This window comes from Chanodichthys erythropterus, chromosome 8 (assembly GCF_024489055.1).
Source record: "Chanodichthys erythropterus isolate Z2021 chromosome 8, ASM2448905v1, whole genome shotgun sequence".
Lineage (NCBI taxonomy): Eukaryota > Metazoa > Chordata > Actinopteri > Cypriniformes > Xenocyprididae > Chanodichthys > Chanodichthys erythropterus.
The window spans coordinates 20,411,817-20,431,399 of NC_090228.1; the positions used below are offsets into that span (position 1 = coordinate 20,411,817).

At 39.7% G+C, this 19,583-nt stretch overlaps 1 protein-coding gene across 11 annotated transcripts in view; it reads right to left on the reverse strand.

Annotated features, from left to right (window-relative positions):
* The window catches only part of celf2 (cugbp, Elav-like family member 2), a 175,811-nt gene that overhangs the window by 143,642 nt on the left and 12,586 nt on the right, over positions 1-19,583 (reverse strand). The window lies entirely within an intron of this gene.

Here is a 19,583-nt window from a genome sequence, read left to right on the forward strand (position 1 = left end):
TGCTGAAGGACTGCTCTATCACACACACTCATCACACACTGATTTAAGCGCACACACAGTAGCTCTATTCCAAAACTTAGTGAGCTTTCTACCTAGATGGGATTTTAAGGCATCATGGGGGCAGTCTAGACACAAAAGTTAGCGCTGAAAGTTTGTCACAGGCCTATAACATTGCTTTCTTTCTTCTGTTTATCAATTCAGTATGCAAATAGTCATGCAAATGAAGTATAATGAGAATTCAGAATGCTAGTTTTTTAAACTTTTATTCAAATGTCAAGTATAAAAACAGCACATTTTAGCTATCTTTCAAGCACTGTAAAACAGTTTAGAGTGTGTGCTTGTTATTACAAAGAATTGTTTTGTTAGCTTAGCAACATGCTAACATCAAAATGTTGGAAGTGTTTCAAATCTGTCACCTACTGAACGAGGTTCCGTTTAGATTAGCATGCTGACTTTGAAGGTATTTACCTACGAAGACAGCAAATAGCTAGGCAGCTAGTGATTTTTGTTTGAATCTTGGTCCCAACCACATCTGCTAGCAGTGCGCCATGCCAACTTTCTGAGTCATTCCAGTTAAAACAAAACAAATAAAATCATTTTATATTTAGGCTACTATTTATTACCAACCAATCTCCTTGTATTGCCAATTAAATGCAGAAAACTCAGCAAGCCTTGGTGTTTCTGTAGATGTGTGTGTGTGTGTGTGTGTGGTTATGTTTGGCAGAAGCCACAGGCATCTATAAACTACCTGCACAATTTTAATGGCGTTTTAATGAGGATGGGATTGACAGTGGATTGCGTTTTAAGAAGAGAAAAGCCGTAGAAACAGGCACTGACTGACTTCCCTGGTGAGAAGAAGGAAAAACCGCTGGCGATGGGACAAAACACACTTTTAATCCCACGAGAGGGACGAACAAATCAATATCAATTAAGGTGGAGGATAAGACAAAATGGACATCTTGCTTTGTTTTAACTAATGAAGTCTGCTGAGAATCCACAAACTGAGGCACATAGCAACCAAGAAAACATGCATACACACACTCACACTGAGCGTAATAACCCAAGTAAACATTCAGGATTGTGATAAATAGTCCACGTAGAGCGGCCCGAAATGGGACACCAGTGCAAAAGAAAGCAAACTTTCATGTGTCACACACATAACACACTCCCTGCAGGAGGGCTGAGCATATACATCATTAATGATGATTTTGATGTAAGTCTGTAATAAAATAAAGTTATTCTGCCGATACACACACAGCACAGAGTCTTACACATCCATCAGTGCTGCTGGGTGATATCTCCTCATCTACATACTATGCAGGCTGAATGACAAACGAGAAGAGGAAGATGAGAGAAAGTAAGAGAAATAAGAAGAGTCCGAAGAACAAGGAAAAATCGGCAAGCGTGAAACTGGCTCCATCCGAAACATTACCCAGGCCTTCCACACACTATGAGTCTTTATGAGAACCAGACGCATGTTTTCGGCTTCACGCCAGCGAGTTGTTACGATAGGTGGGAGTTCGATTCACACAATGATGTCATTGCATTATCGTCAACCGGCATATAACATAATGACATCCAGATATTTTTTTCTCTCTCTTACTGGTGTGTGAAAAAAATCTGTATTAGTAGAGAGTTCTCTCAAAATATGATTTCTTATTTTTTCCTTTAGAGTTTGAGGGGGAAAATATGACCCAGATATATTTTTGTGTGAGATTCATACTCCAAGCAAGATTGAAACTGGAGGCGCCTGAACAGAAAACATTTTGGTACTTGTGCACTATAAACCAGACCATGTTTATGACACAATTACATACATATGTATATACATTTGCATGCATTTGGAACACTAATGTGACTTCAAGTGCATTCAGGATATACTTAAAGGGATAGTTCATCCAAAAATAAAAAAATAAAAATCACCCCATGATTTACTCACCCTCAAGCCATCCTAGGTGTATATAACTATCTTCTTTCAGACGAACACAATCAGAGATATATTTAAAAATATCCTTAGTCTTCCAAGATTTAATGGTTGTGAATGGGAGTGCCGTGTTTTGAAGACAAAAATAATGCATCCATCCATAAAAAAGAGATCCATATGACTCCAGGGGGTTAATAAAGGCCTTCTGAAGCGAAGCGATGCGTTTTTGTAAGAAAAATGTCCATATTTAAAACATTATGAATTCAAATATCTAGCTTCCGGCAGATGACCGTACGCAGAATGCGCAAGTCGAATTGCACAAAATGAGTAATCTCTGCTGCGATATATGACTTAAGCTTAGACGCCTCTCGTGGTTCAAATAAGACTGGGCAACAAACTCAAGCTACTTTTCTCTTATATCAAAATCCTCCGACATTTCTCTTTAAAAAGTATTGTTTCAGACTTATAATACATGACCTGTGATTTGTTTTGCTCTATCCACTGCGCCTCCGCGTTTGTCATTACATTGTGTGTCAGGTCAAAGGATAGTCTTCCGTTGCAAAAAAGCTTGCGCAGTCTGCATATGGTTGTCCGACGGAAGCTAGTTATTTGAATTTATAAAGTTTTAAATATGGATATTTTTCTTACAAAAATGCATCTCTTCACTTCTAAAGACCTTTATTAACCCCCTGGAGTCTTATGGATTACTATTTTTTATGGATGGATGCATTATTTTTGGCTTCAAAACGCGGACCCCCATTCACAACCATTATAAACCTTGGAGGACTAAGGATATTCCGATTGCGTTCGTCTGAAAGAAGATAGTCATATACTGTACACCTAGGATAGCTTGAGGGTGAGTAAAACATGGGATAATTTTCATTTTTGGGTGAAATATGCCTTTAATTATCACTATATTTAGGTATGGGATTCGAACCCATGACCAACCTGAGCTCTAGTAATAAAAATGTATCATCATCCTGCATGAAATATCCTCTCAAAATAATACTATTTGTTTATTTGTAGATATTGGGAAGAAATGTGTCCTGTTTTCATGAGATTCACTCTTCCAGACAGATTTAAACAGATTTAGGGTCACCCAAAGAGAAGCCATGTTGACTCACATGCGCTACCACTAGGCCACATCTGCAACATATTTACATGCATATTTATGCATATTTGGAAAGTGACTTAAAGTGCAATAAAGATTAATATGTGTGGGTATGGGATTCAAACCCATAACCCTGGTAGTGCTAGTGCAATGGTCTACCAGTTGAGCTTTTAATTGAAAAAAAAAAAAAATAAATAAATAAATAAATAAATAAATAAATAAATAAATAAATAAATATATATATATATATATATATATATATATATATATATATATATATATATATATATATATATATATATATATATATATATATATATATATATATATATATATATCCTTACCCTCACACACACAAAAATACACTTTGTCACATGTGCACATGATCTGAACAGAGTTAAGGCAGGTAGAACTGAAGATATTTGCCCTCTCCAGGTGGAGATGCCTTTAGATAAGCACACACACACATGCAAGAATGCTCACCCTTGGGAAAGTTTACATCACGGTTCAATGGATTTTGGCACAACAGCTCTAGACATCACTGACAACGTGTGTAGCCTCTTCTTATCACATCTTATCTTAGGTCTACAGCCAACACTCACTTCCCTTTACCACTGCTGACACTTCTTTAACACTCACACTGATCTGGGGTCAGATTTTCTACATCAGCAATGGTCTGTATTGTGAAGTATTCATGAGAAAACTGATCCAAGCATCACGGTTCACCCTGCAGGCAAAGAGGAACCTCAGTACAAATGCACTATATTTTTAAGTATATAACTGTCCTACTTCCTATAGTGGTAAACATAGACTAGGGCAAATCTGAACATTGGAATACTTGAATGTTTACATAAAAATATAGCAACAGCTACAAATATCAGCAAATACTTCAATTTAGATGTCAAATCTAATTGAACAACCATGTAATGACTTTTTTTTTTTTTATAGCTTCACCACCTTCATCATCATTTCCACAACAAATAAGCAATAAAATTGCAATATAACAGTAGTGAATTTCAAGACATTCTGCATAGCATGAATATCTCATTGAAACTTACTTAATATTTAAGTCTTTTATCATTACATTTTTTTGTAGTGCATAATATATTCCTTAAGCATTCTATTTCAGTATCTACATACACACTTTTTTCAGACAATGAAAAAAAATACATTATTAAAGAAATAAGGGCTGTCACAAACATTTTCAGATCGTTCCTACACCCCTAAAAGCATTCATTTAAATATTAAGCCTCATGTATAACAGAGCAGAGATTGCTGTACTACCTAGCAAGCACCCAATCGTAGTAAACGACAGGAACAGGTGCTGCCGTCATGCCTTCCTGCACACTTTTTAATTAAGCAAATTGATCATAAAAATACAAAGAAATTAGAATGTACAGTTGTGGTTTATTCATGTACTCGGTTTTTGAACTGTTCGTTTTCGATTTGAGTGGGATGGTGCATTGGACCGTAGACTTTGGTCAAGTGGCTTTGGGTTAATATGAAGTGTAAAATAAAGCAAGTGACATTTCATTTAAGCCATTAGAAGAGCAAATCTATAGCTCTTAAAGTTCAGTTTTCACTACGTGCCTTATTAGTTTGACTTACAGTGGACCTATAATGCCATAACTTAACGTTCAAATTGAAGAGTTTTTAATAGCTTGGAAAAATGTCAACATACTCCAGTAAATTGACCGAACAATGTGAGTGGGGCTCATTGCTATGGTTTTGCTAAGCAGCTGGGAGGTCTTAAGGAGGTGTTTGTGTGTCTCTGTGTGTACTGTTGTGGATTTGATATGTGTGTGTGTGTGTTGCAGAGCGCTGTAGTAATAACTCCCAGTGGGAGCAGATTTCTGTCTGGTCGTTGTGGTGACAGCATCAGGAGAGAAAGAGGTGATGGCTGTCCTCTCCTGCACTGGACAGTAATTGGCCATCCATATCGAGCTCCATCGCAAACACACACGCGCTCACACGCCATTTCCTATCAGCATCGCTACACACACTTGCCAACATCCTGTTCGGGCCAGAGCTCCAAACCAAGTCACGACATGTGTGTCACTGCAATATTGGTACCTCAACTGACACATAACATACACATTGTAAACATCATCATCATCTGAATAACAGATAGAGATTGAAGATGACAGGCCAATGAAAGAGGGTCGGGTGGAAAAATATTAGAACAGAGGTTTACCCCTTTACCAGTCTTTGTCCCCCGAAAGTATGCAACCCAGGCCTGCAACGGGTCGGGTACCCGCATAAAAGTGGCTAAAACGGGTGGATTGTGACATTCCTAAAATTCACGGGCGGGGATGCGGGCGGATAATTAACCCCTAGTAGCGCGGATGAAAAATATGCGCGATATTTGTATGTCTAAATTACCATTACACATACGCAACAACAATATGACATTTGACCCATCACGTCACCACCACTGCGACAGCGCGACTTTTGTTGATGATTCCCGTAGCCTAGTTGGAGCGAGCGTTGCAGGAGTAGCTACTGCGAGTGAAAAAAAAAAGACTTTTCCACAGCTGGATTTGTAATTCAAGAACGGAGAACGCAACTTAAACCTGGGACTGTGGATGATATCCTTTTCCTGCTACTTGAATGGCGCAAAACAAATTGCACTTTAGCCTGTTTCATTAGCCCATTCATGACACTGTTGTGATGTTGAGAGAATTGGAATGATTATAGTATGTTTAATTGGAATGATTTTAGCGTGTGTGATTTATCGCGGGCACGGATCGGGTAACGGGCCAAATATTAACCGGTCTGGGCGGGTGCGGATTTAATTTTGATATTATCACGGGTGACGGGTCGGATCTGGTGCTGAACTTTGCGGGTACTGGAGGGGGCGGGTCTCCAAAAATGGACCCGTGCAGGACTCTAATGCAACCTGCATGCTGCCATCTTTTCTTACATTTTTGGGCCAGTCACCTTAGTGGTCATACCAATTACTAATCACTCATCCTAGCAATGTTGATTGGCCACAAGAACAGTTCTGAACCCAAAGGCATTTTCAGGTGTAGCAAACAAGAAGTTCTAACATGTATTTAGAATGGTCATTATGATGAGTCCTAACCCTATTTCAAACCCTTACCACCAACTACTCATAAAATCAGAGGGAAATGATTGAATGATACAGTATAGTGAAGTCACAACTCCAGCCCCTACATCAAGGGTGCCCAATCCTGCTCCTAGAGGGTCAATGTCCAGAAGAGTTTAACTCACAGCTGCCCCTAAACACCTGTCTGGATGTCTCCAGTAATCCTGAAGACCTTGAAAAGCTGGTTCAGGTGTATTTAATAAGGTTGAAGCTGAACTCTGTTGGACAGTGGCTGTCCAGGAGCAGGACTAGACACCCCTACCTTATAGCTACATTGATCACTAACCCTAAAACCAATCAGGGGTGCATTTAGCGAAAGCATCTTTAGCCAACTATGGTCGCAAGTTCCATAATTATCAGCGCGGTTTGGCGATTCCCGAAACCACAGTTCCAACAAACATTCGCAAAAAGCATCGCAAAGTTTGTGTGGTTGGAACGACAGCTCTGAACCTGTGGTTAGAAGCATAGTTTCTTGTTTGCATGACATGGAGACTTAATAAATCATTATCTTGAGCAAAACAAGCAAGCTGCTATATTTATATATTTTATTTAGAATATATGCCTATGATTGAATCTGGAAATAAATCAAAATAACTGAGAAAATTTAGAATTAGTCCTCAGATGCCATGTATGTAAATGTATAGCAAACGAATCTAGCATTAATTCAATCTCAAATGGATTCCACCACCTGCGTGACATCAACAACCAACGTGGTTGAAAGACAAATTTGCGACAATTTGATTTCAGGAAACAGTCATGACTAGCTAGTTGATTTCTTCAATGATGAATCGTACTATGGTAGTTAAGCAGCGAGTCACGTCGTTGTATAGGAAATTGCACTCATGGATGGTAAAAAGCATAGATCCTGGATTAAGTCCAATCTGGCAAAATCACAACTATTGACCTTTCGAAATGCACCAGGCAAAAGCACGCATAACAAAAATGTTGGTTTGTTCTTCCCATTAAGGTTTTGCATAGCTTTAGAAAACTTGGAGTATTATGCAAGAGTCATATGGAGTCATATCTTGGTCGCAATCTACTTTTGTTGAATGGAAACAAGCAGCTTGGACATTCTGCAGAACATCTCCTTTTGTGTTCCATTGCGAGTAGAATTTTCAGAACTATTCCTTTGAGGCAGTTAGCCGCTAGCGGAAAGAGATATCCATAAGAATGCAGCACATCAGAGACATGCTAACAAAACCCAGGCGGCAAGAAAACTGGAAGCAAGTCGGGCTGAACAAAATCAGGGCAAGAGCGCGAGGAGGGAGTGGAAAAAAATTCAATATATTTTTAATCTCGCGGATGTAATGTGATTGCACAGCTGCCGTAGGCTGCAGATTTCATAAGCCAGATCACATTTCAGACAGATGGGGTCGGGGTGCTTGCGTTCAGGCCGATCTGCATGGCTCTGGGAGAAGTTAATGAAGGAGACAGAAACACAATGCCCTGTAATGACTTTAATGCCTTCACCCGGGGATTCCTTTGCTGGCCCTTGGGGGCCCAGAAGGACCAAATCATGTTAGTGTAAAGTGTTGATTGCTCTTTTCTCTTGTCAGGCTGAGTTTGAAGACCAAAGGATGAAGAAACAGTGTTAAATATTCATCAGATTTCATTGTTTTATGTTGTGTGGTTTCACACACGTTTTCTTTGGGTTTAGTCTTTTCTTTTATCCACCCAACCTCATGCCCTGCTCCCTTTTCTGTCTAATACGGTAGATGTATTGCTTGTCCTAGTCTCTACCAGCTGGTACTCCACCTAAACCAGCTTGGACCTGCTAATGACCATACATGATAAGCCTGGATCAGTTACAAACCAAATAAAACCATCTAAGACCAATTAAAACCATTTCCGCTGACGACACTTAGGCGATGCAATTGGATAATGTTAACCAATAATACCTATTTTACCATTGTTAAAACTCATAGCAAACTTATATTCAAGTCTGGCTTCATTCTGGTTTATCCACTTTTTATGTATCTATCCAATTACCTGTTTAATATCACGTTTCACATGAAAATGCACCACATTACGTTAAAATAGCTTGAAAACTATGTTCACACTAAGTTTTAGCTGGCTTTAGCTGGATTTTCCAGTTGAGAAACCTGCACTTGCAAATTCTCATGAATCAGCAAAAAGACAGACTACGTCCAAAGCTCAGCAGTTTTCATTCAAATTATAATAAATCTTATAATACTCAAATGAACTGCCAAGAAAACAGTCAGTGTTGTCAACAGAATGTACCAACCGGTTTTGTCAGTGTATGAATTTGAATGGATCATTTGTAAGTTCCCAGGATGATGACCGGAAACGGCGACGTTACCCCTGACGGTATAACAAGTGTGTTGTCATGGTAACGGCAGTGTTGAGGGCCAGGGGAATAAAGATCTGATTATTCTCCCAGAGCTTTGTTCTCGGTTAAGAGGAACATATGTGCGTTTGAGTGTGCAGATGTATGCGTGTAAGACTTGCCATATGCTGACAAGCAATATGCACATGTTATAAAATATATTGATTAATTCACATTAAATAATAAATGAAATGCAGCCATTTTTATGGTATGATTACAATTTTGTATGTTTTTTTTTTTTTTTTAATGATTATCATTTTGTTTCTTATTTTAGTGTTTTTTACTACAACAACTATAATAACGGTAACACTATAGTATTATCTGAAGTACTTCAGAGCTATAAATAAAGTCTTTTTACAGTAAAAACTTTCTTGTTGCGTTACACATGTTCAGCGTACCATGTTAAGTGAACATTTTTGTTTCAGATTCCAATACACACACACACACCCACCAAAGGCTGTAATGCTGTAATGATCTTAGTAATGGCGTTATTAAGTCAACCGGAGTGACGACACTTAGCTCTGGGCATGAGCAACCCAGTGTTTTTGTTATTACTATGACAACAAAATGAGGAAATCTGGGAAAAAGAGGTCCCCCTCTCATGTTACAGACATAAAGACACAAACATCCCCTCTCTCTCGCACACACACACACATCTTGAACACATCTACAGTACTGCTTTAGTGGCCACATGCCTCTGTCAAGATCAGGTGACTGCCGCCTTTGTCTCTGTAGGAAGATTGGAGGGATGAATTCTGTCAGAGAAAATTTACCATGGTGTTAAACTCCAGCTGCGTTGTGGCTATCTGCTTTCCTCTCTGATAGAGTTTGAAAGCCCTAAACTTATGACACACTCATAAATTTCCCCAGACTTGTTTAAACCCGCATTCACCCACACACACACCCACAATCCCCCTACACGGCGATAAATACTATGTTATATCAGCAGCCAAGTGTTCTGACAAAATATATTATTTATATATTGCTGCAACAATATTGTATTACAGAAAAATAAGCCCTTCTTTTAAAAGCACACAGTCGTCCCTACAGTAATAACAAACACACTTTCTTTAGTAAGTTTTGATCGTTTTATAAGGCACACAGGAGACATCCTCGTAAAAATGTTTCCAGCTGCAAGTTCCTCTCAGTTTGCCCATACCATGCTCAGATATATGATCATGGTGTGTTTATGTGTTAGCAAACTTGTGCAATACTCATATGTACACAAGTGAACATTTCATTTGACTTGATAAAAAACAGTGATTAGGCTACATTCTCTTAGCAAATTATTTCAAATACAATGGTATTATCATCAGTTTATGACAACATGTTCTCCAACCAATACACCTATATAGGTTGTTTGTCACTTCCCTGAAATACGACCAAAAGGAGCGTTTGCTAAAGTTACGCCCCTATTGACAACAGGACACTTTCATTTTAATTCATGAGATACGACCCATACGAGCGTTAGCTAAAGTTGCGCCCCTATCGACAACAGGACACTTTCATTTTAATTCATGAAATACGACCCATATGAGCGTTAGCTAAAGTTGCGCCCCTATCGACAACAGGACACTTTCATTTTAATTCATGAAATACGACCCATATGAGCGTTTTCTAAAGTTGCGCCCCTATCGACAACAGGACACTTTCATTTTAATTCATGAAATACGACCCATATGAGCGTTTTCTAAAGTTGCGCCCCTATCGACAACAGGACACTTTCATTTTAATTCATGAAATACGACCCATATGAGCGTTTTCTAAAGTTGCGCCCCTATCGACAACAGGACACTTTCATTTTAATTCATGAAATACGACCCATACGAGTGCTTGCTAAAGTTGCGCCCCTATCGACAACAGGACACTTTCATTTTAATTCATGAAATACAACCCATACGAGTGCTTGCTAAAGTTGCGCCCCTATCGACAACAGGATACTTTCATTTTAATTCATGAAATACGACCCATACGAGCGTTTGCTAAAGTTGCGCCCCTATCGACAACAGGACACTTTCATTTTAATTCATGAAATACGACCCATACGAGCGTTTGCTAAAGTTGCGCCCCTATCGACAACAGGACACTTTCATTTTAATTCATGAAATACGACCCATAGGAGCGTTAGTTAAAGTTGCGCCCCTATCGACAACAGGATACTTTCATTTTAATTCATGAAATACGACCCATACGAGCGTTTGCTAAAGTTGCGCCCCTATCGACAACAGGACACTTTCATTTTAATTCATGAAATACGACCCATATGAGTGTTAGCTAAAGTTGCGCCCCTATCGACAACAGGACACTTTCATTTTAATTCATGAAATACGACCCATACGAGCGTTTGCTAAAGTTGCGCCCCTATCGACAACAGGACACTTTCATTTTAATTCATGAAATACGACCCATATGAGTGTTAGCTAAAGTTGCGCCCCTATCGACAACAGGACACTTTCATTTTAATTCATGAAATACGACCCATACGAGCGTTTACTAAAGTTGCGCCCCTATTGACAACAGGACACTTTCATTTTAATTCATGAAATACGACCCATACGAGCGTTTACTAAAGTTGCGCCCCTATTGACAACAGGACACTTTCATTTTAATTCATGAAATACAACCCATACGAGCGTTTGCTAAAGTTGCGCCCCTATCGACAACAGGACACTTTCATTTTAATTCATGAAATACGACCCATATGAGTGTTAGCTAAAGTTGCGCCCCTATCGACAACAGGACACTTTCATTTTAATTCATGAAATACGACCCATACGAGCGTTTACTAAAGTTGCGCCCCTATTGACAACAGGACACTTTCATTTTAATTCATGAAATACGACCCATACGAGCGTTTACTAAAGTTGCGCCCCTATCGACAACAGGACACTTTCATTTTAATTCATGAAATACGACCCATACGAGCGTTTACTAAAGTTGCGCCCCTATTGACAACAGGACACTTTCATTTTAATTCATGAAATACAACCCATACGAGCATTTGCTAAAGTTGCGCCCCTATCAACAACAGGACACTTTCATTTTAATTCATGAAATACGATCCATATGAGCGTTTGCTAAAGTTGCGCCCCTATCGACAACAGGACACTTTCATTTTAATTCATGAAATACGACCCATACGAGCGTTTGCTAAAGTTGCGCCCCTATCGACATCAGGACACTTTCATTTTAATTCATGAAATACGACCCATATGAGCGTTTGCTAAAGTTGCGCCCCTATCGACAACAGGATACTTTCATTTTAATTCATGAAATACGACCCATACGAGTGCTTGCTAAAGTTGCGCCCCTATCGACAACAGGATACTTTCATTTTAATTCATGAAATACGACCCATACGAGCGTTTTCTAAAGTTGCGCCCCTATTGACAACAGGACACTTTCATTTTAATTCATGAAATACGACCCATACGAGCGTTTACTAAAGTTGCGCCCTATTGACAACAGGACACTTTCATTTTAATTCATGAAATACAACCCATACGAGCGTTTGCTAAAGTTGCGCCCCTATCGACAACAGGACACTTTCATTTTTATTCATGATATTCGTCCAATATTATTGTTAGCTAATGCTGCTCCCCTAACGACAACAGGACACTTTCATTTTAATTCATGAAATACGACCCATACGAGCGTTTACTAAAGTTGCGCCCCTATTGACAACAGGACACTTTCATTTTAATTCATGAAATACGACCCATACGAGAGATTGCTAATGTTTCGCACCTATCGACAACAGGACAGTTTCATTTTAATTCATGAATTACGACCCATACGAGCGTTTACTAAAGTTGCGCCCCTATTGACAACAGGACACTTTCATTTTAATTCATGAAATACAACCCATACGAGCATTTGCTAAAGTTGCGCCCCTATCAACAACAGGACACTTTCATTTTAATTCATGAAATACGATCCATATGAGCGTTTGCTAAAGTTGCGCCCCTATCGACAACAGGACACTTTCATTTTAATTCATGAAATACGACCCATACGAGCGTTTGCTAAAGTTGCGCCCCTATCGACATCAGGACACTTTCATTTTAATTCATGAAATACGACCCATATGAGCGTTTGCTAAAGTTGCGCCCCTATCGACAACAGGATACTTTCATTTTAATTCATGAAATACGACCCATACGAGTGCTTGCTAAAGTTGCGCCCCTATCGACAACAGGATACTTTCATTTTAATTCATGAAATACGACCCATACGAGTGCTTGCCCCTATGTATTACGCCACCATACACTATGTTAACACCAAGTATCATGGTATTCTGCTTAGTACCTTTGAGTACAATGTAAAAATCATGAAATATGAAAATGGTATCTAGTAATATCAAATCATTTCAAAGTGCCAAGGAATTATGACCAAATACATAACTGTACTATAGTATTTTTTTAAAGAAACTTACACTTAAATGTAGATTTAATTGAATTTTACTCTTAAAACTTTAAGAACTTACACTTAAATATTAAGACAGTGAAAGGTCTCTGAAGATGCATTAGACACTGAACACATTCATAAAGTGAAATGATAGGATGGATTGTGGCATCTGCATTTTTAAAGGTCACATGAGACCAGACTGAAACCAAATGTTACAGGGTCTCTGTGTAACGTACGCATGGACACATATTTACATGGACAGAACATGATTTGTGTCAGCATGTGTTGCAACAAGTGTGTATTCACATCCAATGTGCCGGGGAACATGTGTATGCATGTATAAAATGTCTACGTTAGCATTCAGGAATGTGTCTCAGTATAGGAAAATAATGTTTAATGGTAGTTCTGTGTATGTGTATGTTTACGTGAGACATTCTGCAGCAGCTGTGTAATGAGCTATTTGTAAGATTGAGAACACAATCGCATAGAGACAGTTTGACTATCGGCATAAGGCCTGGTCTACTTTGTAACTTCTTCAGGCCAAGACATGACAGGAAAGCAACTATCTTACTGACATGTAAAATAACCAACCACAGCTTGTTTTGTTTTTATGTGCCATTTAGGGGCCTGTTTTCCTGAAATACCACAAAAATACACTGAAAGACAGTTTACATGGTACCATGTAAACTCAAACCAGTTAGATCAGAACTTACTAGATTGAGGAAATTATGGTGTGGGCACATGTCCTTGTCTAGCCAACATTACCGCACCGTTTCCAACCAACTTAAATCATAAACTTGGGGGGCACAGCTGCCATTTTGGTATTTGTGGAGTAAATACTGGCAGACACATGTAGATAAAGAGTGAAATTAAATCGAACCATATCATTAAATGTCCATCAAATAACTAAATGACTTACGGCAGAACTAGCAAATGAGTTTATCATGCCGAAAATATTCCGCCAATGTTGCAGAAATATTCCATTAGTTTCAGACTTATTAAAAGGGTCTGCACTTATCAGAGGGCAATTTTCTGTCAACGGTTAGACACTTTGTAGTCTAACTAGTTTTCTGTTGCACTTAAGAGCACCTAAACACACAAACAGGCCAACACGAACCCAAATATAAAAGCACACGCACACACAGCCCTGGTTAATTGCGGTGGCTGGAAAAGCATCATTAAGTAAAAGCGAGGAAATACATTTCTTAATGCGACTTAGTAATGCCCGGCCAATCAGACGGCATCAAAGGAATTAATGAGGGTGCCTAACATGAGAATGTATTTAATGCGAGAACACACATACACAACCTAAACGCCACATGGATGCTTGGCCTCTCTCTCTTCTTTCAAACAGAGCGATGAAAGGAGTGTGGCAGGGAAGAGAGCGCTGTGCCAGTATACCCTGAGGGTCAGCGGACATGAACACGTGAACACTCTTTTAAACACATTAGCATGCACGGGTGTAAAGGAATCGAATACAGTGTGATGTTGGTATGTGTGGGAAATCCGGTTGTTTATAAGCTGAAATCTTATGTGCTGGTAATATCTCAGTCTTAACGTAATCGTTTAATTATTCATCTCCAAACCGTCTTTAAAGATTCCATAAAATCAACAATTTTGTGGTTTTTAGTCTGGTCTATTTGCTTTGAGGCTAATCTGTATGCTAGTCTACTCTTTTAGACCTTTTGCACACCAGCATACTTTTGTGTAGTAAAATGCTCTCTAGATTGAGAACATCCCCTTTCCCTAAAATATAAATTCCACCTGGCTCCAACTAGCAATAGCAAGTAGCAAATCTTGGTTCCCTTTAGATTGTCTTTGGAAGTGCTGGGGGAGCAACTTTACAAGCGACTCATAAATTAAAGCATATTACTTGTGTGAAAAATTTGATATCAACACTATAACTTACTGAGAAAATGAAGCTAGTTGAGAACATGTAGTTAAGCTAATAGCATCATTACTTCTAGCTAGTTATTACCAATGCAACACGGCCTTTAGTTGTGCTGAAGCTCGTATGTTATATTGTACCTCAAGAATCACTTGTTTGCGAACAAAGTGGCTGGAATTTATGTATTTTTCAAAGTGTCTTCATTGCTTTCAGTTATGGTACAAATGTTCAAGTGTGTACATAAAATAAACACTATTTGCTATTGCAAAGGAAACCCATCAATATGTCTCCCCCCAACTTCCTTAAGGGATAGTTCAACCAAAAATGAAATGAAAATGCTGCCATGTATTCACCCTCAAGTTATTCCAAACCTATATGGATTTCTTTCTTCTGCTGAACACAAAAGAATATATTTTGAAGGATGTCAGTAACCAAATAGTTGACTTCCATAGTATTTTTTTCTTCTCCATAATGGAAGTCAGTGGGGCCCATCAACTGTTTGGTTACCCATATTCTCCAAAATATATTCTTTTGTGTTCAGCAGATGAAAGAAATTCATACATGTTTGAAACAACTTGAGAGTCAGTAAATGATGACAGATTTTTTTTAGTGTTGAGCGTGCGACTGATATTGTAAATAGAAAGGGATGGTTATGGCCATGAAACGCACATAGTATTTCATACACACTCTAGAGCTCTTGAGTTCTTGTCCATGAAAGCAGCACGACACAGGACATACATGATAGTGATTGCATAAGCCCATCCTTCACCTAACAGCATCTATCTTTCTATCTAAACTCTCCTTTCATCCTCTCCCCCACTGTCTTTCATTCTCACACGCCCTTTCTTTAGGTCAGCATGTCACGCTGGAGATCAGGTCATTGCGAGCAACGACCGAGAAAGAATTGTCACCTGGTCTATGGATGCATGTGTATGTCTCTATGTGTGTAGGACATTGTGGTCATGCAGGTTTGGACATGTTGCATAGCAATATGTTGTGATGTCGTCCAAGGTTAGTACTCCATCTGTTTTCCCTCTTACTGAACTCCTTCTGGAACACGAGATTATGTATATGTGGTACCTAGGTAGGCAAAGCACACCAAGCAAATTAACTGTAAATTCTTTCTTATAGCAGAAAATAACATAGAAATCAAGAGAGACTGTATATGTGCAGCGGTGACTACGGAACGGGAAAGATGGAAGTGCACCGCTTAGGCCGCGGGGGAGCAGGCGCCAACACTATTGCAATTACGAGAGAGAATGAGAGTGTCGAAATGTGCTGTGATTCTGTGTGTGCATGAGCACGTCAGGGCGAAAGGGTTGTGTATGCTTGTTGTTGTGTGTGTGTGTGTGCGGGGACGTATCTATGTGTGTCTCGTAGCAGTAATTGTAATGGGACTCAAGGGGTCTGGTTTTGGCTGCCTCGGCGGCCCTCCACTTTCATTCCGCACCTTCCCCCCATAATTAGGATCCGAGAAGGCCTGGTAATGTCCAGCCTCCTGGGGCCGTCTCACTCGCTCTGTCTCAGATAAGAGCCCTCGCTCTGGGCACGCAGGTCAGCGTGTAGCCCTCCGAGAGGCCCGGAAACACATTCAGCCAGGTCGAGTCATTCGACCGAGCACCTGGCCGCTACACACACTGATTTCCGTGTATCCAAGAGCAAACAGCAAATGAGTAAAAACGATTTCTTCCACATTCCACATCTCATCATCGTTAAAAGGCTGGTTATTGACCATAAATTTGATCAGGCCATTGCTACATAAGAGATGCACTTCTGATTGGCTATAAAGAGATCTCATTAGAACAAAGGCATGATCAGATATAAACCCAGCCTGATAGGCTAATAAACGCAGACATGGGGCGCGCTGCCAGTAATGTGTTTCTGCTCGTAATTTTTATGGGGATGTTTGGGAAGGCATTAACAGGAAAGATGGGCACTTGCTGTGCATAACGGTGCTGTGATAGGAGGTACAAGGTTGTGTGAACGCAGATGTGTTCACACTTAACCAGATCTTGGAAGGAGAGGGAGAGGGAGGGAGAAGGAACCATTGCCAACCGTAGAGAAGATCGAATCAGTGGTGTTATCTGAGTTTTGGCAAGACTGCTGGCAGAAAGCTGGCACGGTCTTGTACATATGCTGCAGAGGGGTTTTGATTATTCGCTTGTGGCAGTAGAAAAGTATAAACTATTGACTGAAGAAAACTGAAAATGACAAGGTAAACAGGTCTGTTTCCACCAAGGAAAAATTGCTGAGCCAGACTTTTGACTATTGGTATGAAGTCTGGTCCACATTGCAGCTCGTTCTGGACAAGAATGGCCACTTAAGCCTGGGGTATGCTTTGTTTTTCTGCCTCATTAACATCTTTCTGAGTATACTCCATTGACAGTGGACTTGTATGGACACGTTTGACTCATGCACACTATGATGGCTGCTTATTTGACCTGCTTGACTGATACTTCACCTGACCTGCAACTGACAATACAGAGCTGTGATCTTTAAACTCTTTCAAACTCAAGTTGTACTAATGTGTATTTTCGGACCTCCTCACATATCCTTTTTAGTTGTTTCTGCCTTTTAGTTGTTTCATGATTCGATTCGATTTCTATTCACATGCTTTCAATTTGATTCGATTCCGATTTCGATTCGATTTGAAATCGATTGTTTTTGATCAGTTACAGTATATGCCAAAAAAACTACACATGGGAGTCAGCTGGTACTACTATAATAATATTGAAGGTGAAATTAACTTATTTATATACAAACTTACATAATTCTACTCAATTTATTTTTTTTGTTTTTAAATATAAACATTTAAATCGTGGCTGTCATAACAGGTTTATTCAAACATGCAATAAATATTGAAAAACATTAAAAATTATAATGAACATATAACGGTGCATAGCTATACTTATCAGAATGTTGCTTTCTAGGGTACACTTTTCTATCTGACTAACGAGTTTATGGTCACTCAATATGTTTTTCTGAGGTAAATGGGACATTACGTGAAATCGTTTACAAGCTGTTTTATTTTATTGACGTCTTTCCGAGGTTTAAACACTGATTGAGCTATTACACGATACAGATTTCGGTAAGTTGTACTGTATATTTTAACATACCTTCAGATGTTTAGTCATGTTTATTTCGCACTGTAACTGGTATTAAAGCGGAGGAGAGGATGTTCACATGCACTCGTGCTGCCGCTTCTCTTTAAATGAGGCGTTACAGCGATCTGTCACGTCACATTAAACAGCGCCAAAACCGTACTTATTTTTTGAATATCATAATAGGATGCATGACATATGAAATCTGAGACTTTGCTTCATATCAAAAGTAACAAAGCACACAGATTATTGCGATTTATTGGATGGGAGGCGCGCTACATGTTCTATTCATTCATCAACTGAAAACAGACTAATCGATTCTTGGGATTTAAGAATCGATATCGGTTCATAAAAATGAGAATCGATTAAAATCGAGAAATATATATTTTTTACCTAGCCCTAGTTTCTCAACTCTGGCACTGAAGGTCCACTGTCCTGCAAAGTTTAGCTCATAGCCTGATCAAACAGACTAATCACGGGCAGTAACTGAATTTACCCCATATCCCTATTCACTATTCCCCACCATTGCTCAACCAATACAGTCCACTTGAGGGAGTGAATAAAAATGAGTAAGCGAATTCGGACACTGATTATGTCGGAAGGGCTGTGGACACTATCTTCTGGCGAGAAGTGGGAAGTCATTTGGTGCAATCCTCAGAGTGCATGGGAATTCAAGACAGAGGTCTTGACCCCTACTCCTGGAGACCCACTGTCCTGCAGAGTTTAGCTAATCAAACATGCCTGAACCAGCTAATCAAGGTCTTCAGGATTGCTTGAAAGTCACAGCCAGGTGTTTTAAAAGATGAGGGGTTGAAGGGTTGAAAACCCCTGCTCTAGTGGCTGGCTGTTGAGTATACATTAGTTGCATACTGTGGCGACCAGGGCGGGCGAGAGCCGTGAGGGAACGGCGCGAGGCCGGTGGCGCGAGTGTTAATGAGCCGGCAGACGTCCGCGAGGGTCTGCCGGCATTACTTTCGTTTTTTTTTAACGTTCAACAAAACTTTATTCCAAAATAAACAAAGAACAAAAACGAAAGTAATGCCGGCAGACCCTCGCGGACGTCTGCCGGCCACACAAACACAATAAAACATAAAATAATATCCAGGCCTGGTCCTCTCTCGTCCTCCACGGTAGTCGCTCCTCCTTTTATGCTCCCGGAGCTCCTCCGTGAGGGACTCAAGGCCGGTGCGCCTCCCAGGTGAAGCTCATTAACACTCGCGCCACCGGCCTCGCGCCGTTCCCTCACGGCTCTCGCCCGCCCTGGTCGCCACACATACTCTTTATTGAGGTGCATTATGGGATTGAATGTGTGCACTCGATAACGCTCAAAGTCCACTATGGTTTTAGACACCACTGCATATGGCTGTCCCATCAAATAGTGCACTATATAAGGTATGGGGCAAATTTGTGGATTACTGGGAATTCAATTTGATCTGGGTTGGAGCTAAACTCTGCAGGACTGTAGACCTCAGGGCCAGAGTTGAGTGAACCCATCAATTAGTGCAGTCAATTCCAGGCACGTGCACACATGACACATTCAGTAGTAAGTGCAATAGCATGATGAAATCTGTGCATGCAACATACTGTAGGGACAACTGAAGCAAATTTTTGACCTAAGACATTGACCAAACTCTTTCCCTTATTAGAGTATTATTTTTAAGTTGTCAGTTAGCGGCAACATTTTTGATGATATTCT